Source organism: Peromyscus maniculatus, chromosome 14, assembly GCF_049852395.1.
Source record: "Peromyscus maniculatus bairdii isolate BWxNUB_F1_BW_parent chromosome 14, HU_Pman_BW_mat_3.1, whole genome shotgun sequence".
NCBI classification, from domain to species: domain Eukaryota; kingdom Metazoa; phylum Chordata; class Mammalia; order Rodentia; family Cricetidae; genus Peromyscus; species Peromyscus maniculatus.
Genome location: NC_134865.1, coordinates 47746290 through 47763208, shown reverse-complemented (window position 1 = coordinate 47763208; position 16919 = coordinate 47746290). Strand labels below are relative to the sequence as shown.

The window sequence follows — 16919 nt, the reverse complement described above, 5'->3', positions numbered from 1 at the left end:
GAAATTATGGCCTTGACTCAGTGGTAGACATGTGCATAGTTGCATAAGGCCTTGGTGTTGTACAGAAAGGGGGAGGGGAGAGCAAGTGTGCAGCGGAGTTTGCCAGGCACTACGGGTTCTTAGCCTCAGGCAGTTGCTAGTCTGCTTTCTGCACCCTTAGGTTATGTGTTCTGGACATTTCCTGTAGAAGCATCACCATCATATGACTTGTAAGCATTCTCCCTGAATCCGTAGGGCTCAGGGACTGGCTTTATGTCGTGGCTTTCCTCTTGCAAATGTCACCTATGCATTTGTCATTTAACTTGTCTCTGCCTCTGATTTTCAAAGTGGGGGTGACATTATCTTGTGTGGTGCGTAAATGAGTTAACATGGAACACATTCAGGCCTGCTCTGGCCCTCGTAAGGAATCGGGTTCTTGGCTCCTGTTAGGCTAGGATCTGCCATTTCTAATTGATCCATTTCCCCATCTTCCATGTTGGTGTTTATTCTGTTTGGGTTGTTACCAGTTAACCTTCAAGTACATGGATAACAATTACTCAGACCAGTTCTGCTGTAGTCCTCAATCCTGTCACAGTGACTTAAGTGGGAGAAAAAGCTGCAGCATTTTGGCAGTATAATTATGTGTCCTCATTTGGCACCTTGGTGTATTTATTTGTATGAGAGACGATGTTCTCATCTGATTTAAAGTCAAAGTAAATCTAGGACATTTGGTTTTGAAAGCCATGTTTTTCTTTCATTAAAGTGAGTTTGTTTCCTCAAAAGTTGCTTTTGAGAGTAATTAAAAAAAAAAGGTAAAACATACTTTTCCTTTTAGACTTTTTTTCCAAGATCAAGGATGTCTTATGTTCTTTAAGAAAAATTCATGGTGTCCAAAACATTCCCATCATCACCATTTACAAAATGGCCAGAGTTTCATTTGAGTGATTGATGGGGGGACTTCAAAGAAACTGTTGAAAATAGCAGTGCATTTTCAAGTTAAAGTTCAACATAAACGCTAATCACATCTAGAACCAAACGTGAGAGGGATTGCAGAACACCAGACAAAAAACTGGAGCCATGGGCTTGGAACCAGAAATCTGGAGTCAGGACTTGTCACCTCTCTCTGCTGAGCTTCCTCTCCAGAGCAAATGTAAATGCATTTACCCTTTCTGGGTCACCGTTTCCGCATCTGTGACTGGAGGCAGTTGGCCTAGAATACCTGTGGAGCTCATCCAGAGGGGAGAGAGCGGTTTGGTTCATTTCTCGTGGTGACAAGAAACAGCAGAGTGGCATATGCCTGGAATCCCAGCTATTTTGGAAGGCTTGAGCGAGCTAGAGTATGTTTAGGCCAGCTTGTGGAACTTAATGAGACCCTGTTTCAGAAGGGTGGGGGACACAGCCTAGTGGTAGATAGAGCACATGCCCACAATGTGCAAGACCCTGAATGCAGTCCCCAGGTCTAGACAGACAGGAGCGCGCGCGCGCGCGCGCGCGCGCACACACACACACACACACACACACACACACACACACACACACACACCTACCATCCGCTGATGAGTTCTCTGCACCAGTAGGGGAGTCTGTGGAATAGCTGTCTAAATGGATATTTTTGCTTTTCCATTGTTGATTCCACAGTCCTTCAAGTTACGTTAACTACTGGTATATTTCTCCATTTTTGCCATCTTGTATATTCTCTTTTTCAGTTAACTTTATTCTTGATACCTTCAAAATTTTAGCAATTCTGTGTCCTGAGGTTTTTTTTTTTAACGAGTGGTTCCAGCTTTGTAAAAATTATGTATAAAAGTCAGGTGTGGTGGCACACAGCTGTAATCCTAACACTTGGGGAGTGTAGACAAGTAGGAGGATCAGAGTTCAAGGCCATTCTGTATGTACATATCAATCAGGGTTACATGAGACACAACTCCTCCCCCCCAATTACCTATAAAATAAGTGCCTATATATAAATTATTTAGTGACAAAATAATAGAATTGTAGTCTTATAGGAGAAAAGGATTATGCATGTAGCTAGGTGGTTTTCTATCCCATATTCTGACCTTCTACTCAGTTATGGGCCACAAAAGCTATATGTAGTGTTGTAGGAAGTTTTTATAAGGGTCAGTCATCCATCCAACACATACCTTTAAATTACAGATTAAATAAATGTGAGGTGTTGGATGTGATGTATCAGCATTCTATAAATGTATATAGGGACTCATGATTTAAAAACATTTATATGTTTATAACACTTGGCATTCATAAAATTTATAATTCAGTTATTATTGTGTAAAGATCTAGGGGTCTTCTAAAATCTCTTCAAGGTTCGTATTTGGAAAGTTTAAGAAATACCTTTTCTAAAACCATGGCAAGAAATCAGAGAAATGGTCAAGGGGCACCTGGCCTCATACCTTGTTCACAAGTATGTATGTATATGGTAGTTCTGTTGTAAGCAGCATTGAGAGAACTTGACCGACTTTGGCTTTTTCACAGAATGCAGCCAGTTGTTAAAGAGTTAAGACAGAACAACAGCCATTGACAATAAGCCCCTGAGTTCTGTATTAGTTACTTTTTTGTTGCTGTGATAAAACACAAAGACCAGGGCAACCTCTAGAGAGAGGGCCTTACAGTTCCAGAGGGATAAGAATCCATCACCACCACGCCGGGGAGCACGGGTACCTGAGAGCGCCCGACCTAACCCACCACGTGGAACCCTAGAGAATGTGCTGGGGATAGAAGGAGGCTTTTGAAGCCTTGAGCCGACCCTCAGTGACGACACACCTTCTAGTCCTTTCTAAGCAGCCACTAACCAAATAATCAAATTCCAAAGACTTATGGGGAGGTGGGCATCACATTTAAACCACCATAAGTCCCTTCATCCTACTTAAAAATGCTGTTTCAAAGGAAAGATTGGAATTTGGTTTCTGATGATGAGGGTGATGAGTTTTGCTTAATTCAGTTGGCAGAGTCAGTAGTTGACCAAAACTTTACCAGACACCAACTATGTTACCTTTAAGGTAACTGTGAAAGTGACATTTGTTGATGTTTATGACAAAGGAAGTACTGAGCAGTAGAGAAATGAGGTACTAGATGAAAACACTGAGTGCTTCTGGCCAGATTAGGAGTGTGTCATGTGACAGCTTTCGCCGATCTCCTGGTAAACTGAGCACATTTGTTATATTTATATTGCTTCTTCAGTATTCTTTAGTTCCTTTTTTTTTAAACTGTAAAGTTGGCCTGGGTCCTGGGTTTCATAAGGACATTTTCATAGAGACCTATAAATATATATGAACATGTTCCCCTGGCCCCATATCCCCTTCCCCATCCCATTAGCCTCCATTGTTCTCTAGAAGAGTTTCTGCTTTTATGTCATATGTACCTACATAAATTTATGTATAATTTCAATGTTTAAGCCAGTCCCAGAAGGATAATATTATTTGTTTGATTTTGAAACAAAATTTTCTGTAGTTCAGGCTGGTCTTGAACTTTTTTCTTTTTTGAGACAGGGTTTCTCTGTGTAGTTTTGGTGCCTGTCCTGGATCTCACTTCTGTAGCCCAGGCAGGCCTTGAACTCACAGAGATCCGCCTGGCTCTGCCTCCTGAGTGCTGGGATTAAAGGCGTGTGCCACTGCTGCCCGGTTTAGACTTGAATTTCTAATCTCCTGCCTCCACCTCCCAAATGCTGGGGTCATTGGTGTGTGCCACTAAGTGTAGTTGTTAGTTCCTTTGGGGGCAGTGATGTGCCTACTCCAGAGATAGTGCTCGACTCAAGGAAGAGAACCCTGTGGCGTTTTGGTGGGGAGCCCAGTTTTGTGAAGTCTCTCGGAGCCAGCTTGGACTCAGGGCTCTAAGCGGATGAGGTGTTCGAAGTTCCTTTTCCTTATCAGTGGAAAAGGAAAGACTTTCACATTTATGCATCTCTATAAAATGCCTTGAAATGGTATCAGATGGGCATTGTAGGTTTGTGATGATAGCAGCCTGAATAAAGGTCAAAATGTCATGGAAAAATGGCAAAACAAGCAGGAGGGAATAGTGATGTTTATTTTTAGCAGTTTAGAATGTTCTATTTAGAAGCAGTTAAACTGGCTAGAGTTGGGGCAGGGGAGGGGTGCTGGGCAGTTTAAAGGCCACAGCTATTATGGTGAGTGCCTGACATTTTGTGTTGAAGTGTGTCAGCCTGTGTATTTTAGAACCAGAAAAACCCCTTGGAATATTGCGTTTTTACTGTGTATCTTCTTTGGTTTTTTGAGAGAGGGTTTCTCTGTGTAGCTTTGGAGCCTGTCCTGGAACTCGATTTGTAGACCAGGCTGGCCTCAAACTCACATAGATTCACCTGTCTCTGCCTCCCAAGTGCTGGGATTAAAGGCGTGCGCCACCACCGCCTGGCTTTACTGGGTGTCTTGATAAAACAGTTATTTCAAATCTAGACTTGAGATTTAAATTTTGTTAACTGTCAGGTTTGTCAATCTTTTGAACATTTGGCTTTGATTATCCTCTCAAGATTTAAGTAGGAAAAGGAAAGCCATATCAATAAATTTTGGTTCTTTTGGTTAATAAATTGGAAAAAAAAAGGAATCAGTTAAATCTAAATTCATATGTAAAGATTCTATTGAAGTATAAATTATTTATTAAGCATTTATTAAAAACAAACATTCTGTTAATTTAAATTTCTCTCCCTCCACATACACTGGGGATTGACTCTAGCCAGGGCATGCTGTGCCAGCTCTCCATCATTGAACTGCATTCTTGGCCTCACACTTGCTGTATAGCCAGGCCCAGGGCCTTTACGTATTCTTAACTTATGATGGGTTAAGGTTCAAGAGGGCAGCTAGGAAGGGTTCTTGGTTCTTGGAGGTTGACTTGGTGTATTTAGTTATATCTTAAGTGGCTCACTTTCGAGAGCTCAGCACTGTCATATTGATGGTGGATAGTGATATTACATCCCTATATATAGCATAGAATAATTCAAAAATGCTTGATGTAACAAAATGAAAACAGACAAATTTGAACAATGAAGACAGTTTGAAGTTTAAAGTTTGGACCTTGGAAAATACATACGCTGGTCAGAACAACAAAATTTTAAGATTTTTTTCTTTGTCTGCATATATGTATATACATGTTTATATTTTATAAAAATAAGATGGTAGTCTTATACTCACTAAAAGTACCTCTGGGGGGATATTCTTTTCCACTTAAAAGTTTGTTTGTTTGTTTGTTTGTTTTTTTATATTGGAGGCTATACAGTTTTCCAGTGTGTGAACATACAGTAACTTACTGAAAATTATTGGGTTATTTCTAGTTTGTTTCTGTTGTAAAGAACACTGACAGGAACTGTTTAGTGCATATTTCAGTGTGTGCAGAGTTGTGAAAGAGTTGGAGGATAAAGTCCTAGAAGAGGAATCTAGCCCACGAATGAGTGTGTGTGTGTGTGTGTGTGTGTGTGTGTGTGTGTGTGTGTGTGTGTATGTGTAGAGGTAGATGCTGACTAATACCAGGGAGAAGTTTCATTGTTCGACAAGGTGTCTGAATGTATCGGGCCTGATCCCTCCAGCCTGTGCAGGTTTGTAGATTGAAGTAGCATCTAATTTTTGTTGTGGAAATATCTTTAAAAAGCAGTTATTACTATTGTGTGCAGTTTGTAGTTGGAAGTTTTCCTGTGTTCTGCTCGGCTAGCGGTCCGGACAAGACTTTTCCGCTTGTATCCCCCGAGTAAACACACAGAGGCTTATATTAGTTATAACTGCTTGACCATTAGCTCAGGCTTATTACTGACTAGCTCTTACACTTAAATTAACCCATAATTCTTATCTATGTTTAGCTATGAGGATTGGTACCTTTTCTCAGTTCTGCCTTGTCATCTTGCTTCCTCTGTGTCTGGCTGGTGACTCCTGACTCAGCTTTCCTCTTCCCAGAATTCCCCTCTTCTGCTCGCCCTGCCTATACTTCCTGCCTGGCTGCTGGCCAGTCAGCATTTTATTTATCAACCAATCAGAGCAACACATTCACAGCATCCAGAACGACATTCCACAGCAGCAGTTCTTTATTACTGTTGTGAGAGTGTATAGTGTATGGATGTAGGCATGTGTGCCACAGGTGCAGGTGGGGGTCAAATGAGAACTCTGTGCCATCATTTCTCACTTTCTGCTTTCTAGTGGGTTCTGGGGATTAAAGTTAGGTCACCAGGACTGAGTAACAAGTGCCTTTACCTGAGGCATCTCGATGGGATTCCCCCCCCGCGCCCCCCCGAAATGTATCTGGACTGTAACTTTCTATGTAGAAAAATTGGCCTCAGACTTGCAGCAGTTCTGCTTCTGACTCCTCAGTGCTAGGTAACAGGTGTGCACTAGCATGCCTCACAAATGTCACATACACACACACACACACACATACTTTTTCTTTCTTTCTTTTTTTGAGATAAAGTCTTTTGTAATGTAGGCTAGCCTGGAACTTGCTGTGCAGGTAAGTGAGGATGACTATCTCCTAAGTGCTGGGATTGCAGGCATATGCTAACACCTGGTTTATACAGTGTTTATACTGGGGCTGGAACGCCGGGCTTTATGCATGTCAGTCAAGTACTTTTCCAACTGAGATACATCTCTAACCCAAAAACACATTTTCGAAAAGATAACCTTTATCTTATGTCTTCTGAGTAATTGACCTCATCATTGGTTAATGAGAGACCAAGGCAGGTAGCACCACTTCTACTGCATGTGAAGAACCCCGCACCATTTGGAGCTTGTCTGGCAAGTAACCCAGAGTGCTTTGCTCATGTTCTGTATTATCACATTTTTCTTTTAAAAAGATTTATTTTATTTATTATGCATATAGTGTTCTGTCTGCATGTACGCCTGCACACCAGAAGAGGGCACCAGATTTCATTATTGATGGTTGTGAGCCACCATGTGGTTGCTGGGAATTGAACTCAGGACCTCTGGAAGAGCAGCAAGTGCTCTTAACCTCTGAGCCATCTCTCCAGCCACGTATTACCCCGTTTCGTGAGAAAATCTTTATCTTGAGTACATGATGACCTACTTGAGTGCAGCTTGTCTGTCACCTGTCAGGGCAGGCTGCTCTCGATTGGGCTGCTGATGCAGCAGTCTGTTAGCAGGTGATTTTTTTTTCTGCCAGTGGGTTTTGTTTGTTTTGTTTTTTGAGATGATCTTATATGGCTTGGCTGAGCCTGGTCATGTAGATCAGGTTGGCTTAGAACGCATAGAGATCCCCAGCAGTCTCTACCTTTTTCACATGTGGACCACCATGTCTTGGGGGATTTTTTTTAAAGTTACATTTAGATATGACACATGCAGGGGTCTGAGGACAGTTTACAGAGTTGATCCTCTCCTTCCATGTGGGTCCCAGGGACTGAACTCATTCGGTCAGTCTTGGGGTCAGATGCCTTGACCTGCTGAGCCATCTCACCTACCTCCAAACCTTTGATTTTTTTTTTTTATTTAAAAAAATTGGGGGCTGGAGAGATGGCTCAGTGGTCAAGAGCTCTAAATTCTCTTCCAGAGGTTCTTGGTTCCCTTCCCAGCACCGACATGGCAGCTCACAACTGTCTGTAACTCCAGCTCCAGGGGATCCAAGTACATCTTCTGACTTTATCATGGCTTAAGGTAAACCCAGTATCTAAAGGGGTGGTCCTATGCCTAACTGGAATGTTAGGACTCGACCCAGACCAGAGATCTCGTTCTCTTGACCAGAGGGAAATAATTGTCTCTTAATGGGCCTTTGGTTCTGTGGTGTCATTTCTGTGTTATGGTCCCAGGGATCAAACTCAGGATATTAGACTTGATGGCGAGCCATTTTGCCAGCAGTACTGGTAGGGATGTTTTGACCTGTAAAGGACAATTGTCAAAGTCTAGACTATCATGTAGGCAAGCATGTAGAGAGGGTGGGAGAGTAGGGGTTGTATTGGCATCTAGTAGACACTCCAGAGCAGCCCCCACCATTTAGAATGACGAGGTTGAGATTATCACTGGGGTGAAGTTCAGAAGCCTGGTACTGTAGTTTGGATCTTAAACATCCCCAAAGATCTGTGTGATAAAGGCTTTCCCGCCCTCAGAATAGTACAACTGGGAGATGGGTGGAAGTTTTAAGATGGTGGGGCCTAATAGGGAGTCTGGGTCATTGGGGGTGTGCCCTCCAAGCAGATTATGGGGGCCTAGCCCCTTCCTTCCTTCTGGTTTTGCTTCCTGGCCGTGAGGTGAGTGCTTTTGCTGCCCTGTGCACTTTGGCATGATGCCTCTCCACGTGCCCCACAGCAATGTGGCCAATGAGTTATGAAATGAAACTTGGAGATCTTTGAGGCAAGTTTACTTGTTTGTCTTTATAAATGGTTTCCGATGTGGGTTATAGTGATGGAAAGGAGGAGTTGTGATGTTCCACAGTAGAGCTCTCTGTTGCCTTTCCTTGAACACAGCCTACCCCATTCTGTTTGGCTATTTACCAGACTTACCTTCTGTGTCAGGATACGATATCCACAGCAGTTGGCTACTCTTGGAGACTGGTGCTATTTGCAGCCACCTTCCCTGGTCTTTTGCTCTCATACATACAGGCAAGGTTAGGTGAGTCTGACAGAATGAACCTCAGTGTTTTCTCTGAGGCTATAGAGGAAAAGCCTAAAGACTAACTTCTGGGTTTTGGTAAGGCGCTTTGGCGTTTCTAAAGACTTAACTTCTGGGTTTGGTAAGAAAGACTCTTTGGAGTTTCTAAGCTGTAAGAACTGGCTGTCATTACTTAACCAATAAGTACTTTTCTGCCCAATTGCAGAAGTAAAGCAAACACTTAGCTCCAGTCTCCACCCCATATATAAACAAAATACTCTCCAAACCAAATGAAGCACTTAGTGATGCAGGGAGGTACATAGCTCTTCCTATCCTACTCTTTATGTTTGCAGCTGGCCTGGGCTAGCTCAGAGAAGCCCAACTGCCAGGCCTATCCTGGTTGCATTCTCAGTGAAGAGGCTTGGGGAATTGAAGATCCTTTTAAAATGCCAGATTCTTCCATGGGGTTAATTTAAACCTGTTAGGACTCTTTAAAAACCTTCATAAGAGGCTTCAGAGCCATAATGACATGGAATCCTGCTTGTTTAGTGGCGACTTCCAAAGGACCACATATATATTCAGTCACATATCTTCAGTCTCCATGTAAAAGAAACAGCAAGTTTTGAATTCTCAATTGGAAGCAGCAGCTGCTTGGGGCAGCTTTTTATGAAATTAGTTTTTTTTTTTTTTTCTAGAAAATAAGATATTGTATTCTTTTTCCAAAACAATGTAGGTTTTGGTTATCATGTAAAGCCTGCATGAAAGTGACCATTCAGTGCACTGTTCATTTAGATATGTCTGAAGTTCCTATAGTGATGTAGTGAGCACTGTCAGTCATACCATAGAGCAACAGAGAATGGCTGAGCGTGTGATCCACAGAGCAGCATGTTTCTAGGTAATTGAGGCCTAGACTGAAGTTTTCCCTCTTGCTTTTGTGCACTTTGTTTCCTTAAGAATATGATGGAAGCCACAGACATAAGATACATACATAATTTAAGAATTTTTAAGTCAGGCCTAATCTCAGGTGCTTGGGAAGCAGAGGCAAGAGAATGTGAGTTCAAGCTTTATCAAATAATAGCTTTCACAGTTTAGGTAGACCTGTCTCAAAATAAAAAGTATGTGGTTATAGGAAAGAGTCTTTGACATAATAAATAGTATATATTATGATTGAATTTAGTGTTGTGTTTAAAGATGTTTGACAGCTGAAAGACTAGTCTGTGAAGTATGAAGGAAAAAAAATTAAAAACACTAAAAATCTAAAAATTGAAACCTAAAATATAGGCTGGCCATGGTGGCTCATGCCTGTAATTTCAGCACTTGAGAGGCTGAGGTAAGAGGATGGTAGCTGGTTTAAGGCCAGCCTGGGCTATGTAGTGAGTTCATCTGTTGTTCAGGATGGACTCTGAACGAAACAACTGTCATTTTTGTGAGTTCAGCTGTGTCTGCTTGCAAAAAGACCACCCCAAAGCTGGCTGTGGTGGCATACCCAGTTTATGGTAGGCAGCAGCAGGTGGATCTCTGAGCTTGAGACCAGCCTGGTCTACAGATTGAGTTCCAGGACAGCCAGGGCTACAAAAACAAAAACAAGGGCGTTGGTGGCGCACGCCTTTAATCCCAGCACTCGGGAGGCAGAGCCAGGCGGATCTCTGTGAGTTCGAGGCCAGCCTGGGCTACCGAGTGAGCTCCAGGAAAGGCGCAAAGCTACACAGAGAAACCCTGTCTCGAAAAACCAAAAAAAAAAAAAAACAAAAAAAAACAAAAACAAAAACAAAAACAAAAACAAAAACAAAAACAAGCAAGCAAACAAAAAGACCCCCAAAACAAATAAACATAAAAAGATCACCCAAACTGGACTTGTTGACTGTTGACATTGCCTCATAAACTGAGAGGTGGGAAGGGTCACGTGACTCTGGTGTCCAGGCATCCTACATGACCTGTTGCATGCATTTCTGCTCTTATTTCACATGACCCGGGGTGGGGGGAGGGACTAGAACATAAGTCAGAGGTGATTTGGGTAGGTAGGTGGAGCTCCATTTGTGTGGCTATGGGAAAGATCGCTGGGTAAAGACTTTCCAGTGTGGCCGTTGGGAGTTACCCATCCTCCTGGAAGTAATCCTTCACTTGTGCTCAGTGAACAAGCCCAATAAACCCATTGGTACCCCAGGATGAACTTTGGTGGTATCATAACTTGGTTTGTTGTTGGAACCTTAGGGAGAGGGAAAACATTGTTTACATGTCCCTTAGGGAAGGAATTTCAGCAACACCATCTTGAGCCTTAGTGTGAAATAGTGTCTCAAAACAACAATAAACCCCTTAGAACATAGATATACCTCCCAGCTTTAAACATTAGTTGCTCATTTGCTTTTCAGAAACCATTAAATCAGTTTTTAATTACCCATATTGTTGGCACTGAGGACGGTGATTTAGCCACATCTTTCTTTACTGTGAACTCCTTTCTGCTGGTGCAGTCATTAGGGGAAGACTAGGCCCTGAAAGACTCAGTACAGAGGCAGTCCTTTCCATCCCACCTGCTCTTCTAGTGGAGTCGAGTGTCTCTCTCGGAAAGGGTCTCGAGGACTAGAGCTACTGTTACCTTCACTTTCAAGTACTATGTTGGATTGGTTGCCTTATAGAAACAGGCAATGTGTTCTGGTTTTGTGTTATATTTTGCTTTTTAAGAGTTATGTGTATGAGTGCTTTGCCTGCATGCATGTATATATACCACATACATATATGATATCTGTGGAAGTCAGAAGAGTGTTGGATTCCTTAGACTTACAGGTGGTTGTGAGTTACCGTATGGGTGCTGGGAATTGAACCTGGGTCCTCTGTAGGATCAGCCAGTGCCTTTAACCTTTATGCCCATAATTCCAGAGCTTTGGAGGTAGAGGCAGGAGTATTAGGACTTATTCTTTCTATATGGTAAATTGGGAACTGGCCTGCCTTGTCTCAAAAAATGAAATTACTCCCCTAACCCCCAGTGAACTCAAAACCTATTGAGTCAAATTAAGTGCTGTAAGAAAGGTGTGAGCAGGGCACAAACAGCACAAAGGAAGGTGGAAATCTCCAACAGCCTTGAGTCTTTCTATTTAAAAAAAACGGCATTTGAGATGGGCATCTAAACAGATCTGATGTGTTCAGAGCTAGGGTAGTGAGCTCTTCCATGGGATATTTTTCCTTTTCTTTTTTTTTGAAACAAAGACTCCATGTGTTGTCTAGGAGGCTGGCCTCAAACTTTTGGGTTCCAGTGATCCTCCTTGTTGTAGTTTAAAGGCAGCAGGAAGGAAAGTGACACCATACAGCAGAACTCACCTGGGAGATTTATTGGGGGGCAGAGGAGGGGGTGCAGAAGCAGTTTCTGGGGCAAGAGCGGAGGAGAGTGAGTGAAAGAGAGAAAGGCCGTGGCAGGGTGGAGACTTGAGAGAGGCAGCAGACAGGAGGAGGAGAAGCAAGGGAGAAAAGAAGAGGGAAGAGACAGACGGGGAGTAAGGGGCAAGAGAGCAAGGCCGCGAGAGCGAGCTCTGCCTGGGGCACTTTCAAAGGGTGCACATGTCACATAGCTGATAGTGAGAAGGGACCTGGCAACAGGTGACCTAAGTGCTTTGGCAGCAGAGATCAGTGTTAGAATTCTTTAATGAAAGAAGCAGAGCAAGATCTATAAGACCCCAGTTTTTCCCCCCATTTGAGAGAGTTCACTTAATTTAAAGGGATATACACTGTAACAGGCTTCATAGCTAGCAGGAGCTGAGTAGAGGAACAGGAAGAAAGAGCAGAGGGAGGGCTTGGAGCGAAGATATGAGAAAGCTTGGACATAGGGTACCCCCTTCCATCTAGCCGATTGCTGGCGGAAGTTGCAAAGGTCCTGTAAAATATTGGGATATAGGGTGCCAGTCTGGCAATTTGGATTGATATCTAAGGGGTATTGGGACCAGATTTGATGGCAAAGGCAGATAAGTTAAACCTTTAAGTCAGGTGCTAGGTGTAGAGGTTTGTATGGTGGAAGGTGCAGTTCCCATGAGTGTGATAGAGAAATAAGATCCAAAGGCCTGAAGTTCCTAGGGTCCCAGGAACTCAGGGAGGATCAGATTGAATGAGAACAAGCTGTTCAGTAAGTCCGAGAGATACGTGGTTGCCTGGTACCAGGGCTTGTGGGCGGGGCCAAAAGGCGAGAAACCACGCCCAAGAGAGTAAGCCTCACTCATGGGAAATGGCCAGGGGTACGTGGTGGCAAAAAGGGTCAACCATATCCTTAAATACTGTGGTTGGGTGTTCCTTCTCTTCCAAGGACACCAGAGGGGTGCCTGACGCTCAATGGTAACTCCCATGGATCTAGGAAAGGATAAGCCAACCTGGAGAAGGGGAATTTACCAATGCTTGCCGGTGTTGGGTGGAGGGCTCAGCGATTGGTTAGTTGGAAAGTGAGCCTGTTGCAGGTAGACTGCATCCAGGGTTCCAGTGTATCTCAAACTGCCATGGGCAGGAGGAGCCACCAGGAGAGCCTGCCAGAGTCTTGGCACCAATGTTGTAGCTTAAAGGTGAGGGAAGGCGACCTTGGCGGGTTAGAGCCAAGGGGTACCAGAAAGTCACACCATATAAGAGCTCACATGGGATGTTTATTGGAGGGAGGGGATGGGGTGCAGAGACTGGCCTCCAGGTGAGAGGGTGGGGGGTGAGAGGGTGGGGAGAGGCGGGAGGGCCTTGCCTTTTATAAAGGGATGCAGTGCATGTTCACAGGGAGTAGTTGATGAGCTATCCTGTCAGGTCCCTGATAGTAGGTCAGTGCAAATGCCTAAATACTAACACTCCTACCCTGCCAGACTTAGTGCATTCGCCTATGGGGTGGTAGAGAAGGAGGAGGCAGGAAAGCAGGAACGACCAAGAAAGAACAAGCAACCGTCTGACCTTGCTTTTTGGCCAGATACCCAGCAAGAGACGCATCTCCTAACTCCTCCCCAAACCAAAAAGAAGCACCAAACCCAAGACACCACCCTTTCCTTCCTGTGCATCTTCTTTGTCCAAATTGCTGGCTTCTCTATGGCTAATTCCGGTCAGCTAGTCGCTGGCTCCGCCCCCTGACTCAAGGTAAACTTTATTAGCAGGGTTAACTTTATTAATAGTCTCAGGATGTCACAGTGTGCTCAAATACCCTGAAACAGTGCTGTTGGTAGACACTGTATAGGCTTTTACAGTGTGTATGAGTGGGTTACAGGCATGCAACCCAAAATATGAATAGCGGTACATCTACATAATAGATATTTATTTGTGCATGCACATGTTTGTGTGTGTGAGACCTAAGAATAGAGAATGTTTGTTTTAGGATGCGTGAGATAACCTACTATTTGTACAAATGTTTCTACTCATGAGCACAGTTGTAAAAATCGTTTCCTAGTAGACATGCTTTCAGAATCTGTGAAGAGGGGGAGGGAAGTTGAGTGGGTTTAGGAGGAGAGGTGCTCTAACTGAATGTCACCAGGACAGTTCCTGAATCGGAGATGTGCTCAGTGTGTGCACAGTCCCACAGGCAGTGACAGATGGTTTCTTCCCTAGTACAGAATGGAAATACCTGATTCTTTGTTTGTATATAAATAAGGAAGGAGGGGAGGAGGGCATTCACATCTTAGAGTTGCTAGTATGCTTTTTTAAAATGTGAGAGATGGGGTGGGGGGACAGAGAGAGTGCACACATGTATGGGAGTCTTTGTAGAGTTGGTTCTTCCTCTCAGACCATCAGGCTTGTGAAACAGGCATCTTCACCCCAGCATCAGCTTAGTACTCCAGGCCCTTTATGAATCCGAGTGACATCTAGGCTAAACCTGCACAAAAGAAATGGATACCGTAAGCAAGATATGGGTGGCAGACATGTGTAATCCCAGCACTTAGGAAGTGGAGGCAGGAGGATCAGAAGATCAGGTTATCCTTGGGCGACATAATGAGTTGTAGGCCAGTCTACACTACGTGAGATTCTATCATAAAATTCAAACCAGATCAAACCAGAAGTATTGTCAGAAGTGTGACCTCTGAGGCGAGTGAGGTGAGTGAGGTAAGCACACCTGCCGAGTGTTTTGTGGGGAGCTTTTTTTCCTCTTTCTTTCTTTCTTTCTTTCTTTCTTTCTTTCTTTCTTTCTTTCTTTCTTTCTTTCTTTCTTTCTTTCTTTCTTTCTTTCTTTCTTTCTTTCTTTCTTTCTTCTGCTTGGATTTCTTTTAAATTCAAAATCAATATTTAGTGTATATATATATGTTTATTGTGGCTCTTTGAAATATTAGACTATAAAAAATGAAGGTTATTCCCTCCGTTTCTTTTACTATTTGGAGAAAATTGTGAAAGAATCCCAATAGTCTGTGTGTAAGGGAGCACAGTAAGGAACCGCCGGTGTGACCACGTCATGGTGTGGTTAAGGTTTTTATTGTGAGTGAGAGCGAGCAGAGAGAAGCAGCAGCAGGCTGGCCTGCCCAGGGCTGTCTGAGAGAGGAGGGAGACGAGCACACAGTGAAAGAGGAAGAGGCTAGCGAGAGCGAGTGTGGCCATCCGGAGAAGAGCGGGCTGGAAGGAAGGCCCGTAGCTGTGGGGAGGGAAGGGCCAGGGGACTTGTGTGGGGGCTTGGAAATGTATAACACATACTTGTGACTAGGGACTGTGGAAGCCTGGAGGCCGCATGGGTTTGGATATGCAGCTCCAGGTATATGCCAGGGGGGAACTCCATGTCCCTTCTGCCAGAGGTAAGGGAAATGACTCCCTTTGGCGAATCAGATCCAGTTCCTGAGGAACGCTGGCTTTTATCTTGCCACCAGAAACCCTGTAGTCCAGCTTGATTTCATTTCTGGATATTTGGACATACTGAGACGTAACAGTCTGGGCCTGGATTTACCTGCTGGATCTAATGTTCCTGATGTTTGGAATAAATTCTGAGTACTTCTTTTGTTTTGACTCATAACTGTTTGTTTATTGCGCATGTGTGGTTCTGGAAATGGTCTGGAAATGCACCATTCTTGTAACTGCCTCATTCTTATGCTTTTGAGTATTTGTGGGTGATAGACTCAATATGTGCTTAATTTTTTTTTTTTTTTTTTTTTTTTTGGAGACAGGGTTTCTCTATGCAGCCCTCGTTGTCCTGGAACTCGGTTTGTAGACCAGGCTGGCCTCGAACTCACAGAGATCCACCTGCTTTTCGCTAGGATTAAAGGCATGCGCCACTACCGCTGGGCAAAAATAGTAGTGTTAATATCGACAAGTTCTTTATGGAAAAGGAAGTGGCTAGAGGTTCTTGTGCTCTTTACAATCTGTGTAATCCAGAGAGAGGGGGGGAGGTAAACTGTCCATGCATTCTGGTATGCTTGACTTCCCTTCATAGAGTCTTCAGTCTGCATCTCCAGGTTTAGTTTTGCTTCAATCCAGTTTTCCGTTTCTAGCTACTGCTAGGCACTTCAAATTTAGCATGCCCTAAATTTCTCTAGGATCTTTTCATTTTAGGGAAAGGCACTGTCGTCTCTTTTGTGGCCTAAGTGCCATCTGTTTGGCCCCTAGCTGAGCCCTCCCTGCATGCCTGGCTCTCCCCACCCCCATCCTGGCTCTTCTTTGTTCTTTTCTTCCTATTGCAGAAGCCCCCAGGAAGTCTTTGCCCCCATGCTGCTCTGTCTGTAGTCACCTGTCACGGAAGCTGGTGGAATGTGCCATTGACTTCCTCTCTGCAGGTCTCCTACCGGTCCCCTTCCCAGTGAGGTGCTTCCCACTGGAGGTTTGGGATCCTCTTGGAAAGCCCTCCTTCCTCTTGTGCTTCAGACCAGCTTCTTTGGCTCTTTGCACAGTTGCCTTGGATTATCACCTCCCTGATAACGAGTTGAGTGTCTCCTTATTCCCACTGAGCTTTCTCCTCACCCAGTCTTTACTGCACTGATGTCATTATTATGTGTTAAATTAACTCTGTTTCAAGTTGTGAGTCTGCTCCCATTTTCCCCTTTACTCTACCTTTTCTATCTCCACTGCTCATACCCTTTTGACGTTCTGCTCAGTGTTGTTCTTGATGCTTAGCTGTCTAAACTCTCCCTCTCTTTTGTTCATTGCTGTATTGTTGGTGCTAGGAACACTGTGTAGGAATGACAATATGTACTTGGAAGTTCAGGGCTCAGTTCACATTGAGGAAACTTAAGTGGTGATCCATAATTTTTTTTCTCAGTCTCTCTAGGTTAGGGCCCTTTCTGTGCCCTTGTTAAGTATTTAGTAAATATAGTTAAATACTTTTTATGCATCCAGCTCAATTCCCTTTTTTTCCTTCCTTCCTTCCTTCCTTCCTTCCTTCCTTCCTTCCTTCCTTCCTTCCTTCCTTCCTTCCTTCCTTCCTTCCTTCCTTCCTTCCTTCCTTTCTTCCTTTTTCTTCTTTTTTTCTTTTTGAGACAGGGTTTC

The 16919-nt window shown here is 43.7% G+C and overlaps 1 protein-coding gene across 6 annotated transcripts in view; it reads left to right on the top strand.

Moving 5' to 3' along the window:
• The window catches only part of Ppp2r5e (protein phosphatase 2 regulatory subunit B'epsilon), a 154855-nt gene that overhangs the window by 47430 nt on the left and 90506 nt on the right, over nucleotides 1-16919 (top strand). Inside the window, exon 1 of one of the 6 annotated variants that reach the window (XM_076550883.1) lies at nucleotides 4053-4117. The exons of 4 other annotated variants lie outside the window; for them this stretch is intronic. The gene's annotated coding sequence lies outside the window, so the exon portion shown is untranslated. Of the gene's footprint in view, nucleotides 1-4052; nucleotides 4118-16919 lie in introns of those variants that run through there. One more of the 6 variants, XM_042260789.2, reaches the window with a different exon arrangement.